The sequence below is a fragment of the Prionailurus bengalensis genome, chromosome F2 (genome assembly GCF_016509475.1).
Source record: "Prionailurus bengalensis isolate Pbe53 chromosome F2, Fcat_Pben_1.1_paternal_pri, whole genome shotgun sequence".
NCBI lineage: Eukaryota > Metazoa > Chordata > Mammalia > Carnivora > Felidae > Prionailurus > Prionailurus bengalensis.
The window spans coordinates 12,303,643-12,321,041 of NC_057353.1; the positions used below are offsets into that span (position 1 = coordinate 12,303,643).

At 46.2% G+C, this 17,399-nt stretch overlaps 1 long non-coding RNA gene across 1 annotated transcript; it reads right to left on the bottom strand.

The window, feature by feature from the left end:
• Positions 1–3,436: 3,436 nt before the first annotated feature.
• Positions 3,437–17,070, bottom strand: LOC122495445. The gene is made up of 2 exons (XR_006300455.1): positions 15,994–17,070; positions 3,437–4,566 (listed from the first exon to the last, which is right to left on the bottom strand). It is a non-coding gene; the product is annotated as an uncharacterized LOC122495445 (long non-coding RNA).
• Positions 17,071–17,399: the final 329 nt, after the last annotated feature.

Genomic DNA, 17,399 nt, shown 5'->3' on the forward strand with positions numbered 1-17,399 from the left:
GTTTGAGGCCACATCTGGCTCACTGTTCTAGCACAGAACCCTCTTCAGATCTTCTGTCCCCCTCTCTTTCTGCTCCTCCCCTGCTCGCGCCCTTCAAAAATAAACCAAAACACTTTATGGGGCGCCTGGGTGGCTCAGTCGGTGAGGCGCCCGACTTCGGCTCAGGTGGTGATCTGACAGTTTGTGAGTTCGAGCCCTGTGTCGGGCTCTGTGCTGACGGCTCAGAGCCTAGAGCCTGCTTCAGATTCTGTGTCTCCCTCTCTCTCTGCCCCTCCCCTGCTCATGCTCTGTTTCTCTCTCAAAAAGAAATAAACATTAAAAAAATTTTAAATAAATAAATACACTTTAAAAAAAGTCTCTAAAGAAAAAGAAAATGTAACTTTCTATGTTCACTGTTAATGTTCGTGGGTTCTTCAGTTTTTAAGTTTTGGCCTGCTTTTCATAAACTCGTGAAAACAAAAAGAGAGATCTGGTGCTTTAAAAAGTTTCATAGTTTGGACCTTCTTTTCTAGAAAACATTAAAACATTTTAAAGTAAGTCCAATCAGTAACTTTATAACCACTGTCAAGTTGCCTTCTTCCCTGATTTAGAGTAAAAATCATTCTGGCTTTTTACGACTGAAAAAGTTACAACAAAGGCATTTTTTACTCTGTTAAGCTAAAAAGCATATGCAGGAGTTTTCAAATTGTGCCCCAAATTTCCATTTTGTAGCTGAAGATGGTTTGCAGAAAAATTTTAAAATCTTAAAATGTTTTTCCATGCTTTCAAGATAACAAAATATTTGTTCTTTTTTTCATTATTCTTGTAACAAGAAACTTTGCTCCAAAAGATTGAGAAAGAGTATGGCATGCTGACTTGGGTCGTTCTTTCGTAGTTTAATAATTTCCGATCAATCCATGTTCATGGGCTCAACCTCACGAAGAAATGGCCTCACGGGATGGCCGTAGCTCTCTGGGCAGGCCAGCCTTGGCCTCCACTTGGACTTCACATGGTGGGCTTACACTAGGGTTGTGCATTCGCTTTCGAACAGCCTGATCATCAACCCCGACAAGAAGAGTTGGGGCAAGGGTAACAGGGGAAGAGGTGATCACTTCTCCTGTCCTTTAGCACCAAACACATAAAAAGAAAAAAAGAATCGATGCTTGCCTAAAAGAGGGATTTAAAAATGTTTTGGTGGGGCGCCTGGGTGGCGCAGTCGGGTAAGCGTCCGACTTCAGCCAGGTCACGATCTCGCGGTCCGTGAGTTCGAGCCCCGCGTCGGGCTCTGGGCTGATGGCTCAGAGCCTGGAGCCTGTTTCGGATTCTGTGTCTCCCTCTCTCTCTGCCCTTCCCCCGTTCATGCTCTGTCTCTCTCTGTCCCCAAAATAAATAAACGTTGAAAAAAAATTAAAAAAAAATAATAAAATAAAAAAAATAAAATAGAAATAAAAAGTAAAAATGTTTTGGTTTTGAACAGCAAAGGCAGAGAGACAAAAAGACTCTTACCCTCGAAACACAAACGTATCTACTTAAAAAAAGAGAGAGAGATGGACGAGACTAGATCTTAAAAAGTCACTGCAACTTCAGTAAAATATCCTTGTGTTTGGGAGTGACAGAGATCGCCGTCCTTTGTGGTTAGATTGCTTCAAACATTTCAAAAGAACAATACTCCAAAATTCAAAATCACTGAGTGAGTTTTAAAACAATGGTTTGAATTAAAGCAATGAATGCATAACCAAACAACAGGATCAAGGAAGTCTTAAAAAACATGCAAAGAACTGAATATGAGATTCCACAATTAGCTGCTTATTGTTCCCTGGAATGAGATGAATCATTTCCAAAGTAATCACTTGTTTCACTGAGTGGGACTGCATTTCTTTGTTTTAAAACTGGTGTGTGCGTGTCCAGACAAGGCCGTCATTTCTTATAAACGAGGCATGCTATTGTCACATGTTTGATCAAAATTCTTTCTTTCTTTCTTTCTTTTTAATGCTCCTTTATCTGGTTCCCTTTCTAGTCAAGCTTGTCTATTTCCCTCAAAACATTAAACTGTCACATATTAACTCTTGTCCCTCCAGACCCTTTAATGTAATCACCGGATTCTGGCACTCACCAGCTTGGGATCTTGCCGAAGCTGCTGAGGATGCTGAGCCTCAAATTCCTCATCTGTTAGAGGGCCAGGCATTCATTCATTCATTTCTCTAAAAATTACAGAATGTTGGGGCACCTGAATTGCTCAGCGGGTTGAGCGTCCGACTCTTGATTTTGGCTCGGGTCACAATCCCAGGGTTGTGGGGTCGAGCCCGTGTCGGGCCCCACGGTGAACGTGGAGCCTGCTTAAGATTCTCTCTCCATCTCTCTCTCTCTAAAAAAAAAAAAGGCTTAAAAAATTAAAAAAAAAAAAAAAAACCCAAGTTACAGAATGTCTACATTGGGCACAAAAGATAAATAAGGTATGTCTTATATTGTTCTTAACTTCTACTGCAGTGGAGAAAGGCACGTGTAAATGCGGCAAGTGCCTTAAAGTCTTGTAAGGACCTCCTACGTGGTTTTACATGGGGACGAGAGGAGCAGGGAACATCAGAGAATGTCGAGAGAGGACAGTGAATGATGTGTGTGAAAGTCCTTGGCCGATAATAATAGCAAACGATCACGTAGCTCTTACCATTGTTCGGCATTGGGCTGGGCACTTGAACATTTGATCTCATCTCAACCTACCTCTTTGGTCCTTACTATTATTATTCCTAAATTGTTGAGGAAATTGGGGCTGACAGAGACGAAGCAACTTGCCCAGGGTCACACACTCCAAATGACAACTTCAAGATTCTACCCCAGGCGACAGAACCCCAGAGCGCATTGTTGTCCCCTTTCTTTGCTTGGGTGTTGCAACGGCTGGATCCCTGTCTGCCTGCTGGTGGCAGCTGCGCCCACAGTGGTGACAGGGTCTGGTGCTGGGGTGAGGGCTACTGGGGGGAGGGAGGGGGATGGGGAATGCAGTGAGTCTTCCAGGCTGAGGAGTCAGGTTTTACCCATAAGGGGTTACTCAAAACTAAAACTAAAAACATTACGTAAATTCGGTTCCTCATTTTGGTTTGTCTCTTCCAGATGATATTTCTTTTCTTACTGGGTTCAAACTGACTGCAAAAGACATTGGTGATTTTCACCCCCCCCCCCCCCCTTGAAGACCCAAGATTAAAAGAACGTGTGTCACATGATAGAGGCAGATGACTCTTATTCTTGGGAGAGTTGAAATCAACAGGCGACAAACTTTCAGCTTTTGTTTAAATTCAGTCCAAAGGGATTTTCTAAGCTAAAGAACTCCCATTGTTTTATTTCAGGGTCAGAATAATTTCCTGCTGAGCACACAGGGAGGTTTTCTGTGAGGGGAATTTAAGAAACAGATATGCAAATATGCTGGGGAGATTAATAGGAAGACACAGCTAGAAGACCCACAAAATGAAATACTATGACAGATAATATATTTTAGTTTGATTTTCAACAACATTATATAAATGCTCTTAATTAATATTAAAACAACAATTAATGAGAAATAGCCCCGTTGGTTTGATAAATGGAGTAGTCTTTTTCAAGGACATTTTTTTTTTTCTGATTCCAGATGTAATATAGTTTACTGTGGAAGATTTGGAGGTGAAAGATAAGCATACAAAGAAATGGAAATCACCTTGATATGGAAGCTCTAGAAGCTATCCTCAGGGGCCCGCTGTGAACTTTGTGGAGGTCTGTCCTGCCGGGCTTGCTGGCCGTATGGCGCGTTTGCCTTTTTCTGTCTTTTTGTGCACACGTGCATTACCTTGGACGTAATAGGTGGTCAATGTCTTTGCTATTTTTGCAACTTGAATTATTACTTACATTATTGTTTCACAAAGGTGGAGTTGTAAAATGTCTCAGTTTTGTATACGGTGGAACTGATGGTATTAAAGAAATGTTAAAATCATCTGGGGCACCTGGCTGGCTCAGTCGGTAGAGTATGCCATTCTTGATCTCAGGGTTGTGAGTTCAAGCCCCATGTTGGGTGTGGAACCTACTTTAAAAAATATATATATTTAAATAATCCAATAAGTTGTATTAGTCAGGGTTCTTTGTATTGCAAGAACCAGAAACTCCCACTCATTTAATTTGAAGTCTAGGGAAAGGCTTACTTATTTGCATGGCCAAATCCAGGGATCAAACAATATTGTCATCTTTTCTCTTTTCCTCTCGTTTTTCAGCTCAGCCTTGTTTCTGTGTCTTTTCTTTGCATACTGGATTTATTCTCTTCCTCCTGCTTCGTACAGCCTTTCTTGAAATTGCTGAAAAGTCTTGGGTTGACATTCCCACCATTCATGATCCAAAGAGGAGAAAGGCTCTCTTTCCTTCTGAGTCCAACTAGTAGCATGAGAACTCTGACGGGACCCACTGGGGTCATCTGTGTATCCTGCACCAATCGCTGGGTCCCTGGGTTTGGTTTGGTGGCTGGCCTGGGATCTCTTTCCCTCCTGTATGCTGCCAGTGGGGCTGTGGGTGGGCTTAAAATGAGCATGGCGTCTCCACCACTGTACAGAAGTGCAGGAATGGGGGAAGGAGCTTCTGAAAAGAGACAAACAAAAAGAGGAAAGTTGCTAAATGCACTGGGCAAACAAAACTTCAGCAACCAGTCACCTCTCTCCATTTTTTTAAAAAAAAATACTGTTTCAGGGGCACCTGGGCGGCTCAGTCGGTTGAGAGTCTGACTCTTGATTTCAGCTCGGGTCATGATCTCAGGGTTTCATGAGACAGAGCCCCATGTCCAGCTCTAAGCTGAGAGCACAGAGCCTTCTTGGGATTCTCTTTCTCCCTGTCGCTTCGCTCCTCCCCTGCTCTCTCTCTCTCTCTCTCAAAATAAATAGGTAAACATTAAAAAAAAATAAAAAATAAAAATAATTACTGATTCAGCTTAGAATTAAGGGTCGGATGTACATGTATAAGACATCTGTAAAGCGGAGAAAATAAAGAAAATACGTAAAAATGATTTTTACATTTTTAATTAATCATTAACTGGAATATGCCTGATTATCTTTGATGGAATATTGTACATATAGTTGATAGCACACTGGCTCTTTTAGCTGAATTGATTAATTCTTGATATATACTACCCTTGAGGATTGATAGAGTTTTCTTTCATGGTACATTCCAATTGGAAAGTCATTATCAAATAGCTCACGAAGTCCGAACGAGAATCCTCTCCTCTCGTTCTTTCTTGACACATACTGTCTGTTCTATAACAACGTGAAATAAATACTGTTAGCATTTTTCATAACAAAAACCAACAATAACTATTAAAGGACCGGTTCAATTAACAATATGGGAGATACTTGTACTTTAGGCTTCTGCCAACAGGACTTAAAACAATGTTTATTGGATGCACTTTATTTATGTATGTATGTATGTATTTATTTATTTATTTATAATTTTATTTTTGAGAGAGAGAGAGAGAGAGAGAGAGAGAGTGAGGGCAGGGGAGGGGCAGAGAGACAGAGAGGGAGACAAGGGATTCGAAACAGACTCTGTGCTGACAGCGGAGAGCCCAATTTGGGGCTGGAACTCAAGAACCGCGAGACCATGACCTGAGCAGCAGTTGGACACTTAAGCGACTGAGCCACCCAGGTGCCCTGGCTTCATCACTATTTAAAAAAAAAATTTTTTTTTCACTGAAGTATAGTTGACACACAATGTTATCTTAGTTTCAGGCGTACAACATTAGAGATCACAACTTCCACACTATGCTCCACATCTGTCACCATACAATGTTATTATAGTAGCACTGACTATACGCCCCATGCCGTGTCCTCCATCCCATGACTTAATCATTCCATAACCGGAAGCTTCCCACACCCCTTCACCCATGTGGCCCTGTATGTATGCGTCTCTTTCTGTTCTTTGTTTGCTCTTTTTGTTCTGTTTCGTTCTGTATTCCGCATACGAGTGGAAATCGCATGGTGTTTTGTCTTTCCCTGACTTGTTTCACTTAGCATAATACCCTCTAGGTCTATCCATGTTGTTGCAAATGGCAAGATTTCATTCTCCTTTTTTTATGGCTGAGTAATATTCCACTGCATATTCACACCACATCTTCTTATCCATCCATCATGGATACTTAGGTAGCTCCGTATCTTGACTATTGTAAATAATGTCGCAATAAACACAGCGATGCATAGATCTATTCAAATTAGGGTTGTCATTTCCTTTCGGTAAATACTCAGTAGTCGAATTACTGGATCCTGTGGTGTTTCTATTTTTAGTTTTTTGAAGAACTTCCATACCATACTGTTTTCTATAGTGGCTATACCAATTTACCCTTTGACCAACAGTGCATGATGGCTTCCTTTTCTCCACATCCTCACCAATACTTGTTATTTCTCGTGGCCAGTCATTTTTTTTTTTAAACAAGATTTTTAGTGTCAGCATAACCAAATATCTAATTTTGGGGGGTCTTACTGTATATGATCACCTAGATCTCAAACTACTTCCTGGTAGTAATGCAAGATTTATGCACAGATACATCCAGGGAAAGAACTATGGTGATCTAATTTGTTCTAGGAAGTCTTTTAAGCACTAAGGAGTGAGACCTAAATTCCTCTGTAGGCATATGAGTTAGCTTCTATTCTTTATCATCTTTCAGATGTTTTGAATAAATTACTTCATAATCTCTTATAGTCAGAACTGGCCAGAGTTGGGTCTTTTGCTTTATTTTTATTGTCTGTGTTTTTTCTGAAATCTTTTCATCCATACGTAGGGTCCTTTCCTCCATATTATTATTTTTTTTCTAACAATGGTTCTATCTCCTCCATTGCTCCAGGGTCCTGCACTGAGAAGCCCTGATCTGACCAGTTATGATATGAACTCTAGAATCCAGAGTGGAAAACGGCCCAGGATTTGTGCTGGAGTGGCCACCAAGCTGGGCTTCCATGTGCTCTTTTGTCTGTACTCTGGTCGCTCGAAAGCTGTGCCAGGGACTCTTTTCCAGCTTGACTTTCAATAGTTTCACTGCTAACATGAATATGCTTTTGATTTTTGTGCAGTATTGTACCTTCCTTCTCCCTCTCCAGCCCAAACTCCTAAAAATAGGGGCTTCCTGACTAGACACCTCTCCTAGCAAGCGACTCGGGTGGTCCATTTTCCTACCATCACAAGAGTGGACCTGGTCTCAGCATGTTGTAGGAATAGGTAATAAACTCACAGTCCCGTCATTTCTTTCCTGTCTCTTTAGAGAGAGTAATTTCACTGCTCTCTCCATAGTTTTCCTATGTTGTTATTGGGATTCTCGATGCTTGAGTGAGTAACTTCCTTTTTTTTAATGTTTATTTATTTTTGAGGAACAGAGCATGAGTGGGGGAGGGGGAGAGAGAGAGGGAGACACAGAATCCGAAGCAGGCTCCAGGCTCTGAGCTGTCAGCACAGAGCCCGACGCGGGGCTCGAACTCACGAGCCGTGAGCTCATGACCCCAGCCGAAGTCGGACACCCAACCAACTGAGCCCCCCAGGTGTCCCAAGTAGTTTCCTTTTTATTTCACTAGATACTGCCCAGCCTTTTCCAGGATGATGTTCAGCAAGCTCTACTTCTTTATCAAGAAGATCCCATTTCTCCGGCGCATCAAGTTTCTGTTAGAACGCCATCCTTCAGCTGATGCATTTGTTGCAAGGCAAGCCACAGAGAGACGGAGTAGTTCGTAGCTACATGGCACTGTATAGCTCGTAACCCTTGGCTGCTTTAGCCTACACAGTGTAACAGGGATTTACCATGTGATCTGTCTTGGAAAATAGGAAGCAGAATGGAAACTCTCCCTGTGGATGAGTGAAGTTTGGCCATTTAAGTTGTGTGACAATTACAGAACGTTGATTTGGGCTCCTGCTCTACAGCTACTGAGTGGAGGGAAAAATGTTTTTGGTGTTCTTTGTCCTTCCCTTGCAGGGATCCTGACATTTACAAGTTGGTTAAAGCTGTGGTTACTGCTTCCCCCTTTAACTCTGTCTCTTCTTAACATGTAAGCAAGTTGGAGTCTCTATCAGTAAATGATCTTAGGTAGAAAGCATGGATAGAGATGTCCAATATTACTTAAGGGTACAAGAAACATTAACACTCAGAGAAATAGATGTTCAAATATAAGAAGAGAATGGGGTTTATTTTGTTCCAGCTAGTAGAAAATAGCTTTCTGGATCACTCCTGATGATAGCAGTGGGGATTCATATCAAAAATCTTCCCTTTCCTCCTGTATCAGTTATCTATGGCTGTGTAACAAACCATTCCCAAGCTTGATGATGTCTAACAACTACAATCACGTTATAATCCATCACTAGTTCCAAAGGTTGGGAGTTCAGGAAGCCTCAGCTAGGCTGACTGTCTCCGGGCCTACCAAATGGTTGTCATCAGACCGTAGCTGATCCGGGACAGTGGAAGGCTGGAGAGTGGGGCCTGTACTGATAGCCCTATCTCTCTACGTCCGGTCTCAGAGCCTCTGTTGTGGTCTCCAGGCTGGCTTGGCCTTCTTCACAGAATAGTGGTCTCTTGGTGGTAGAACTTGGTACACAGAGACTTTAAGTTTCAGTGTGCACACTGCAGAGAACCCAGGTAAAAACCTCTTGGCGCCCATGACACAGACTTAGAAGTCCTGTAGAGCCATTTCTGTCAAACTCTGTGGGTCAGCCAGGCACTAAGGCTGGTCCAGGTTCAAGGAGAGTGGATACAGACTGACGCCTCTCGATGATTGGAATGTCAAACAACTTGCAGCCATATTTTTAAAGTATCACACTTCTCCAAGACAATGTTAATCTATCCTTTGGAGCTGACTTTAAGTGCATGCTTTTACAAAATTGTCCTGATGGGCCGTTGGCCTAAAGAATTAAAAGGGACATATATATTGTAAAGTTCCACAGTAGATCAGTATATTCTGTGACATAGCGTGAATAATATGGAGGCTTTGTGCATATCAGATTGGCCCAATTCATGCCAAGCATTCTACAGACAGTTAATAAAGAGTAACAGAATGAATGAATGAATATATAATGAATTAGTTCACATATCTGTCATCCATCAAAAGAGCTCTTAAGCCAAATAGATTTGAAGCCAACAGAATGAATTATAACTTGGCATCTTGAGTGAGGAAATATGTTTCTAAAATATAATTAGTTTAGCATTTGTTTTGCTTTGTTTCATTCTATTTGTACATACGATTTCGTTAAAAGGCAGTCACATATATTCAAATAACTGCCTGATTGGGTGACAGAAGGCAGAGGTAGAGAACATTTTCTGAAGAGTATTAGGAGGCTCCAGGTCAAGAGTCTGAAAATGTAGAGGCCACAGTGTCCCCAGTGCCCTTCAGCCGCTGAGGGAAGGAACATTGGAATTCTCTCCAAAGACTGGAAGGTAGTTTCTATGGGGCTCCTCAGCGGCTCACGCAGGTCCTTCTCCTTTCTCTGGAAAATCAGTGCCAGGGAAGAAGCTTACGATGTTTCTAAAATTCCAGATACGGTACATCACATCATAACAATTTCACTCCTCATACAGTTAGAAAGTCCCATTTTAGACCTGACTGTCCCGGGTCCTTTTCTACTTCCAGACTAGCTCTGGATGCGCCCACCTGCACACTCAGGGATAGGTCTATATAAGGCTCGTGTGCCCAGAGCTTGGGCCAGAACCCCCCCCACAATGGCTACTTAGCACCTTATGCCCCCTCTGATGGCCCCACGTTGTCCTCTGGCTTCGGTGGGGGGTGCTGTTCCCGTCCGTGGCCCAGATTGGCTACCACCATCACAACAGCGTGTGTACAATTCGACAGCAGGGATCTGGGACCCGAGCGTGTTTGCCTTTTAGGAAGTTCGTTCTGGTAACAGTGGGGGAGAGTGATTCAGGATGGGGAGGAGACAGCTGACAGCAGCAGCAGCCATGAGGTGGCTGCGACGGTCCAGGAGGCGGGTGACGCAGGCATGGATTAAGGCAGCGGTTACACAGGTGAAAACTGGCGAACACCAAGAGAGGTTTGCAGAAGTGTGGGGTAAATGCATCCGCTGCTTGGGGTTGAGGGGCGGTATTGGCCCGGGAACACACTGTGGTTGAACCTGGCTGACAGGGTAGAGCACAGTGTGACTTTCACAAGGAATAGGAAGGAAGGAACTTTGGCCGGGAGGTGATGGGAATAAGGGGCTGAGGGAAAGGGGCACTTGGTTATGGCTTAGGGGAGTGTGAGCACCGAGGCTTTGTTACTGGGAAAGAGGAAATTTGGGTTAGCAAAGGGCATTTACTTGATGCAGAGAACTTCCTTATCTCTGGGCCTGCACAGATTGTTTCTTAACCATCACTGTTCGCAGAACAAGACTTAAGTGAGTTTTACCTTTTAGAATCCACACATATTTTTTTTTTCCTTTTTAAATAAAGATCCTCATCAAAGGAATGAATGGGTAAGAGAATAAGGAGAGAGTGCGGGCTCTGGGAACGGATTTCTGCTGGTGGACCACACTTATTCTCAGCCTGGAAAAATGTGAGTGAATATGGATGGCCTGGTGGTTTTGAAACCTGCATAAACGTCATTGGCAGGCGATTTCCTGAAGGTCTTGTCTCTTAACAAGGGGCTCTTCCCCCTAAAACTCCAGGGGGCATTTGAGCGTGAGAAGGGGTAATCTGATTGCGGCAGTGACTGGGTGGGGGTGTCTCTGGCACGTCTCCGGCCGAGGTCATGAATGCTGAACGATCTGCTGTATCTTGACGCTCGTGCAAAAAAGAATCGTACTGCCCGCAAAATAGCACCTGCACTGAGTGACAGGGAGGCTCGAGCTGTCAAAGTGCCTTCATCTTTATGATGTTGTCATTCATTGACTTTCAGTTACACAGAGATTTATTTTGTTCTTTTTTTTTTTTTTTGGAAGGTAAAACAAGATGTGAGGAAACGGCCCTAACCTCGCTCCGTCTTCTTGCCTGGGGTCCTTTGGAAAGAGACCTTTCTGGGAGGGGTTGCTGGTGGTGATGGAAAGTGACACTGGAGTGGGGAGGAGGGGCAGCCTGCAGCCCGAGACTCAGGACTGTTCTCCTTAGGCCAGGCCTGGAAAGGTGTGCTGGAAAGCTCCAGAAGTTGGAGAATCACAGTCCTGAAACGACTTGGGCCCAGGAGGGGTGCCGAGGCCGGCTACAGTGGGCGGGGTTTTTGGCTTTTGCAGACACCTGCCCCCAAGCAGCAGGTGCCCCAGTTTTCACACAAAGGAAATGAGAACCCCTGTCTGTGTCCTTCCTTCCATCAGAGACATCAGCGTCTTGTAGCACTTGTCCTTCTGTGTTGCAAAGCTCAGGCCTATTTGTCATTCTTTATCAGAGGAACAACTCATGCCCTGGGCTTACTTAGTAATGGGGCATCCGCGCCTGACTCAGGGCTGTCCTGGGACTAGAGGCTGCTCAGCCAGCCCGAAGCCTCGGATGCCCCGAGGACAGACTGTGTGGCTGGGTTAGCTGCCGAGTGACAGAGGGTTGCAGTGTCCCCTACTGGAACATGATGCCTGACTCCCACAAGTAAAATGATATGGGAGCTGGTGGCCGAGAACGCACACACAGTGTCATCAGCGTGAGGTGACGCAGGCCGTTTGGTTTCACCTAACAGGGTGATGTACCATCCTGCGGCTGTCGTTTAGCCAGGCCTGAGATGAAGCTTTCGTGGGGAGGGCCTCATGCAGGACTGGCCTTCCTTCTTGCAAAGGCCCGAGTGACATCTGTCTTTCAATGAGAAGCATTAAGGAATTGGAGAACTGCCCACGTCGGAGTCCAGCAAGAACTCGTGTACTTCTGTTGCACGGCGGGTGAGTTCCACTCGCCCAGAGGTTAGAGTGTTTATTAATGTCTGGAGCATGAGCCAAGGCCAAGATGCTGTGCTTGGTTCCGGGGACGCTGAGAGATATTGCTCTCAGGGAGCTCTCAGCCCATAGGGAAGGTAGACAAGAAAGCAAATAATTTCAGCGGAGTTAAATACATGGCCATTGTGAGACAGATGCCAAAAGATATGGAAGGGGCACAAAGGAAGGACTCATCAGCAGGTACAGGAGGGCACAGGAGCTAGGGCCAGGGAAGTCTCAGAAGACACGAGTGGCCGAGTTGGGCCGTGAAGAATGAGTATAAATCAGCCGAGTGGCCAGAAGGGCATAGACGTCCAGGCAGAAGACAAAGCAAATACAAAGGCATGACCGTATAGAATAACAGAGGTCTCTTGAAGTTGCAAGTAGTTCTTTATGATTAGACATAGAAAGTAAGGTGGGAGCAGCAGGACCCAAGTAGTCAGGCAGGGGCCTGGTCATGGGGGACCTTTCATGACACACAGGATGCCATCCTGCGACTGAAACAATACCCTGAAGGGCTTCAGGTGGAGGAGTAACGTCGTGATAGCTGCGTATCCGAAATATGTTGGATGGATTGGGAAGGGGCAAGATGGGAATTTGTGAAGTCAGTTTTAAAACGCCACTGCAACGGGGAGTCTTAGCGATGGTAGTTGGGATTAGGCACTGATCATGGGGATGGGTCAAGAGCGTGTCTAGAATACGAGAGGTGGACATTACAGGGTCTCGTGGTCAGCTGTGGAATGCTAGGGAGAGGAGAAAACGATGGCTCTAGAGTTCTAAACTGGGTGACCAGGTGCATCGTGGTGCTGTTTTGGTTGAGGTGGTTGGGTTTGGGGGCCTAGGAAGGAAAGAAAGAAAAGTAGAGATAATGAGTTCAGTTGACCGTAGTGTTAGACACGGTGCATTGGAGGTGTTTATGAGATGTTTGGCTGGAGATGTTCAGCAGGCGGCTGGGTGCACAGTGGAGCTACCTGTCGTTAGCATAGTGAATGATGCAAATCCAACTACACAGTCAGCAAATAGATGCATTGTCCATGTTCCTGTCCCCTTCCTCGCCCCTGTGATTTGTCCTGGGATCGAGAGTGGAGCATGTTATTTAGGCCTAATGTGAATTGCGTTTTCCTGCCCATAAACTAGTAATTGGTTTGGGGTGAGCCCTTGATTCAATTTGTGTCAATGAGAAGCCATCGAAAACATCGAGATTTATGCTGGGAATCCTGGGAACGATTCTAATGGAAGAATTTGCCAGCGCTATAGCTTCGGTGGGCATCTTCAGACTCACACGAAGAGGATTTTTGATAAAGGAGAAAATATGAAGGAGCAAGGGAGAGAGGAGAGACAGCGAGAGAAAGGAGAGGTGTAGAAAGAAAATGTGGTTCGAGTCACATTATTTGAGCCCTGGTCAAGCCAGGTCTGGGCTTCTCGCTCTTGGAACCAATACATTTCTTTTTATTTTTCTTTAGTCAATCAGAGCCAGGCTTTCTGTCACTTACACCAAGTGGGTCCTAACCCATCTAGAGGCCTCTGGAACGTTCTGCAAGTGTAGAACTGGTGAGCCGGAGCTAAAGGATGGTGTGCTAAAAATCCGTTCTGCGAAAGAAAACTCTAGTAGACGTGGAGATGCTCAAGATACTCAGACAGAGGTCCAGAGCAGGCTCTTACTCCCCTGGGCTCTTTCAGCTGATGCTCTGGCACAGTAGTTCTCAAAGTATGAACCACTGACCGACAGCATCAGCGTTACTTGGCAATTGGTTGGAAATCAAAATTCTTGGATTCTTAGAAATTGAGGATCATGGAGCCCAAGAGTCTGCACCTTTTTTTTCTTAATGTTTATTTATTTTTGAAAGTGCACAAGTGGAGGCAGAGGCTGAGTTGGGGGGGGGGAGGGTGACAGAGGATCCAATGCAGGCTCTGAGCTGTCAGCACAGAGCCCCATGTGGGGCTCCAACTCAGGAACTGAGAGATGATGACCCGAGCGGAAGTCAGCGCTCAATCGACTCAGCTACCCAGGCGTCCCCAGGAATCTGTATCTTACTAACCTTTCAAGGGACCAAAGCCTGAGGACCTCTGCTCCTAGACTATTTCCGAGTATTGCCAAGTACGGGATTGCCGGATGGTCATATAGGGTGCATGTGGAATTTGGAGGATGTTGGTGTCAAGGGAGACTTGAGACTTGACTTCCCTGCTGAAATGGCACACTCAAAATCTTAGGTCCTACCACTGGGCTCACGGGCTTGCTGCAACACCACGATTTTGTGATATAAGTTGAGACACGGGGCTGGGTTTTTCTGGATCAAAGTGCAGTGGTCTGTGAGTTCACATTTCTTTTCTAGAGATTGTAATAATCGATTAGATACCCTTGTTCACTGCTATTTAATCCTACTGATGCCTAATGAAGTGCAACACACTGGGGCAGAGTGTGATCAAGAGGCAGCATCGCACGTCTCCAAGTAAAATGGAGCGGGTGAAGGTGGATGTCTTCTACCTACGATGGGAAATGAAACCCTTCAATGACTGATCCCTGTTCTATTTAGGGCTTGTCCAGGTTGGGAGCTATGAAGGGATCTGAACGATAGGGGACCCTTAGTATTCTTTTGGGTACATTTTGGAGATGCAGAAATCCAGTACTTTCCATTAAGACAGAGAGGGGGATGATCTTCAAGAAGGGCTGGGTTGGTTTATTCAGAAGTGAGAAGTCTGTACCTTCCTGCTCTAGGTGCCTTTGTCTTTCTTTAAGAAACGCAAACGTTAACGTAATGGGAAAATACGGGCTTGGAAGTGATGTAGCCCGAGTTCGAATCTTAGGTCTATCATTTAGTTGCTATGTGACATCAAGTACGGAACCCAAACTGTCTAAGCCTCAATTCCTATTGAGAAAATGGAGATAGTAATCTTCCGTGGATTGTCATGAGGTGTAGAAGGAATCTGAGAAGGACTTGGCATGTACAATGTACTCAGGCGATTTTCCCCTCCTCTGATGCCCTCTATTAAGCTCCCACAGTGTCATCTGTTCCCATAAACCCACTGTCCTAATATAGCTCTTCTGCATCTCAAGTCCCCTACTCCTGCCAGATCTGTCCCCTGCCAAGTTCCCAAGTCTCCAGAATTACTCTCTCCTCTAAAAATAATGCCCCTTTTCAAAGGTAGGCAGGTTTGACTAGTCATCACCATATAAAGGGGGTGATGTTCCAGGTGAACTTGACTGACCAAAGCCCCCCACCCCCACCACCCCCCACCCCACCCCTGGCTGGTAATGAATGCCTTGTCTTTCCCAGGCCCCGCAGGAGCAGATTCAGTCCCAAGAGTCTCCAGTTGGCGGGTACAAGGAGATGGTTAGGGCAGGCAGGTGCTTCTGGGACCCTCTCTTACTTGTGCATTCTTTTCTGGCTCATTCATTCACTCATGCAATGAACATGCGGGGAGTCCCGGTCATGCTAACCAGGAACTGTGTGAACTCTAGGGGATAGAAAGGTGAATCAGACAGTCCCGGAATTCAAGAAGCTCAGATATGGAGAGCAGACAGACACCCAAGCAGACAGTTGGCCTTCAGAAAGGCTTGAGTCTTAACAGATTGATAAACAGGTGAAGACGAGGCAGGAGAGGGTCTATGAGGTCAAGGGACTGGCATTAGCAATGCCAGAGATTAGTCACAGGGTAAGCATGGGAGAACCCCCGGAAGTTGCACTGCTGGCTGGTGAAAGTTGAGAAAATGTTTGAAAAGGAAGTTGAGAGTTAAGCAGAGGCCCACTAATTTTATCCAAGGGATGGGGAGCCCCTTGGCGTGTTCACTAAGTGCTCAGGGGGTGGCCGATCAGATTTAACTAGATTTCTAGCTAAAACTTCTCGAACGCTTACCCCGGTGCCAGGCACCTCGCGAGGCACCGTATGTTAGCAGAATTATTTGATATGGGTTTCTTTGGCTTTGAGTGGAGGATGGGCACAGGCAGGGTGGGGAGGTGACCAGGCAGAGGCAGTGGGCCGCTGTGTGGAGACGGCGGCATGAAGGCAGCCTGAGAAGGCAGGAGGGCCACAGGCTAGGAGGGAGGGCCCGAGCTGGGCAGGGAGTGGTCCACGGGGGTCCCAACTGGGGGTCAAAGTGGAGTTTAACCCTGGACCCTGAATCTGAAGATCCATATGTATATGGCCCAAGGTTGACCTCTCTCCTACCGGGTGATGTCTCGCTTTTTCCGGGCAGGAAACCTCTCCCCGGTCACACACATCTGCATTCCATCCGCAAATCCCTTTCGGGGAGCAAAGCCCTTGGCGACAATGGCTTCTCTTCATTCCGGGCACCGACAGCCTGACAACCGGCAGAAGCGGCCGCGCCGCGGCACGAGCAGCTGAGCACCCATCCGGTGAGGTCCGGGCGCCCTTAAAGGCGGTGAATTTCGGTTGTGCGGCTTTTGCACAAAACCAAAAGCCCCAGAGCGGTCACCTCTCCCGCAGAGGTGCGGGCCGCGACAGACGAGCGCGGTGGAAGCGCGGGTCTCAGGTCGCGGGCGCTGCCGGGGCGCCGTGGTCCAGCAGGGGGCAGCATTGAGACATTAACGAGGGGAGCGACCGGCGCCGCGCAGCGCAGCCCTGGCAGGGCCCACGCTCGCCCTGGGCGCTAACCTTTCAAGCAATTCCCGGGGGAGCCCTTCCTGCCCGGCGAAGGCTGCCCGAAAACGAGCAGGCGTTAAGAATGAAATATGAAGCAATTCCCTTCCGCAGAATGAAAATGAGCTGTCATTTAGTCAATTATCAGTTGATGACACATTCTTCCAGCTTAAAGGTGGTTTTTGTTGAAGTGCAGGAGCCAGTTGAAGGCTTTTTGCCCCGGCGCCCACCCCAGAACACCGAGCACCGCGTGTGTGCGAGAAAGGCTGAAGGCTGGAAGCAGGGACTGGGCACCCGGGGCCTGCGCAGGAGAGAGGGGGTGCGGTTGCGTTAAGGATGCTAAGGACGCAGGCACATTTCCAGCCAGGCTGTGATCAGGTAGAAAGCGACATAGCCTCACAGCATGATGAAGGGAGCTGGGAAGGCAGAAGGTGACGGGAAGCAGGCAGGATGCTCTTCCCACCGGAGACCTGTGTCTCCTTCCGTATTGATCCTGCATCAGCGGAACATGGTTAGCGTTTTCTTTGCCCTTCTTCACCTCCTTTGACCTGCCGTCCCTCTGCCTGCTTTCCAGTGGAGCTGAGGGAGAGACCTGGGCGTACCCTCAAGGTTGAACAAGGCCCCGAACGCCTTCCTATCTGGCCGAAAGGGTGGGACCATTTCTTTCTCCCATTCTCTGTGTGTTCACACAGTGGATGCTGAGTCAGTGTTCCAGAATCCGAACTGACCGCCAGCAGAGTTCTTGCAGAAAGCATGTTGAGATGTGTGTCCGCTAGGGTCCCCAAGCTGTCAATATTAAATCGGTTTAAAGGGGCATATTTATGGGATCCAAGAAGGGAAACATAAGCCCAGTTGGGCAAACTGGGTAAAACCCTGTGAGGCCCTCTTCCCTTAGCCCAATGGAATACTAATGATATCCTTGGGCAAAGGTTCCTTGCTGCTACAAAAAACTGGACTCTTTGCTGTTCCCGGTG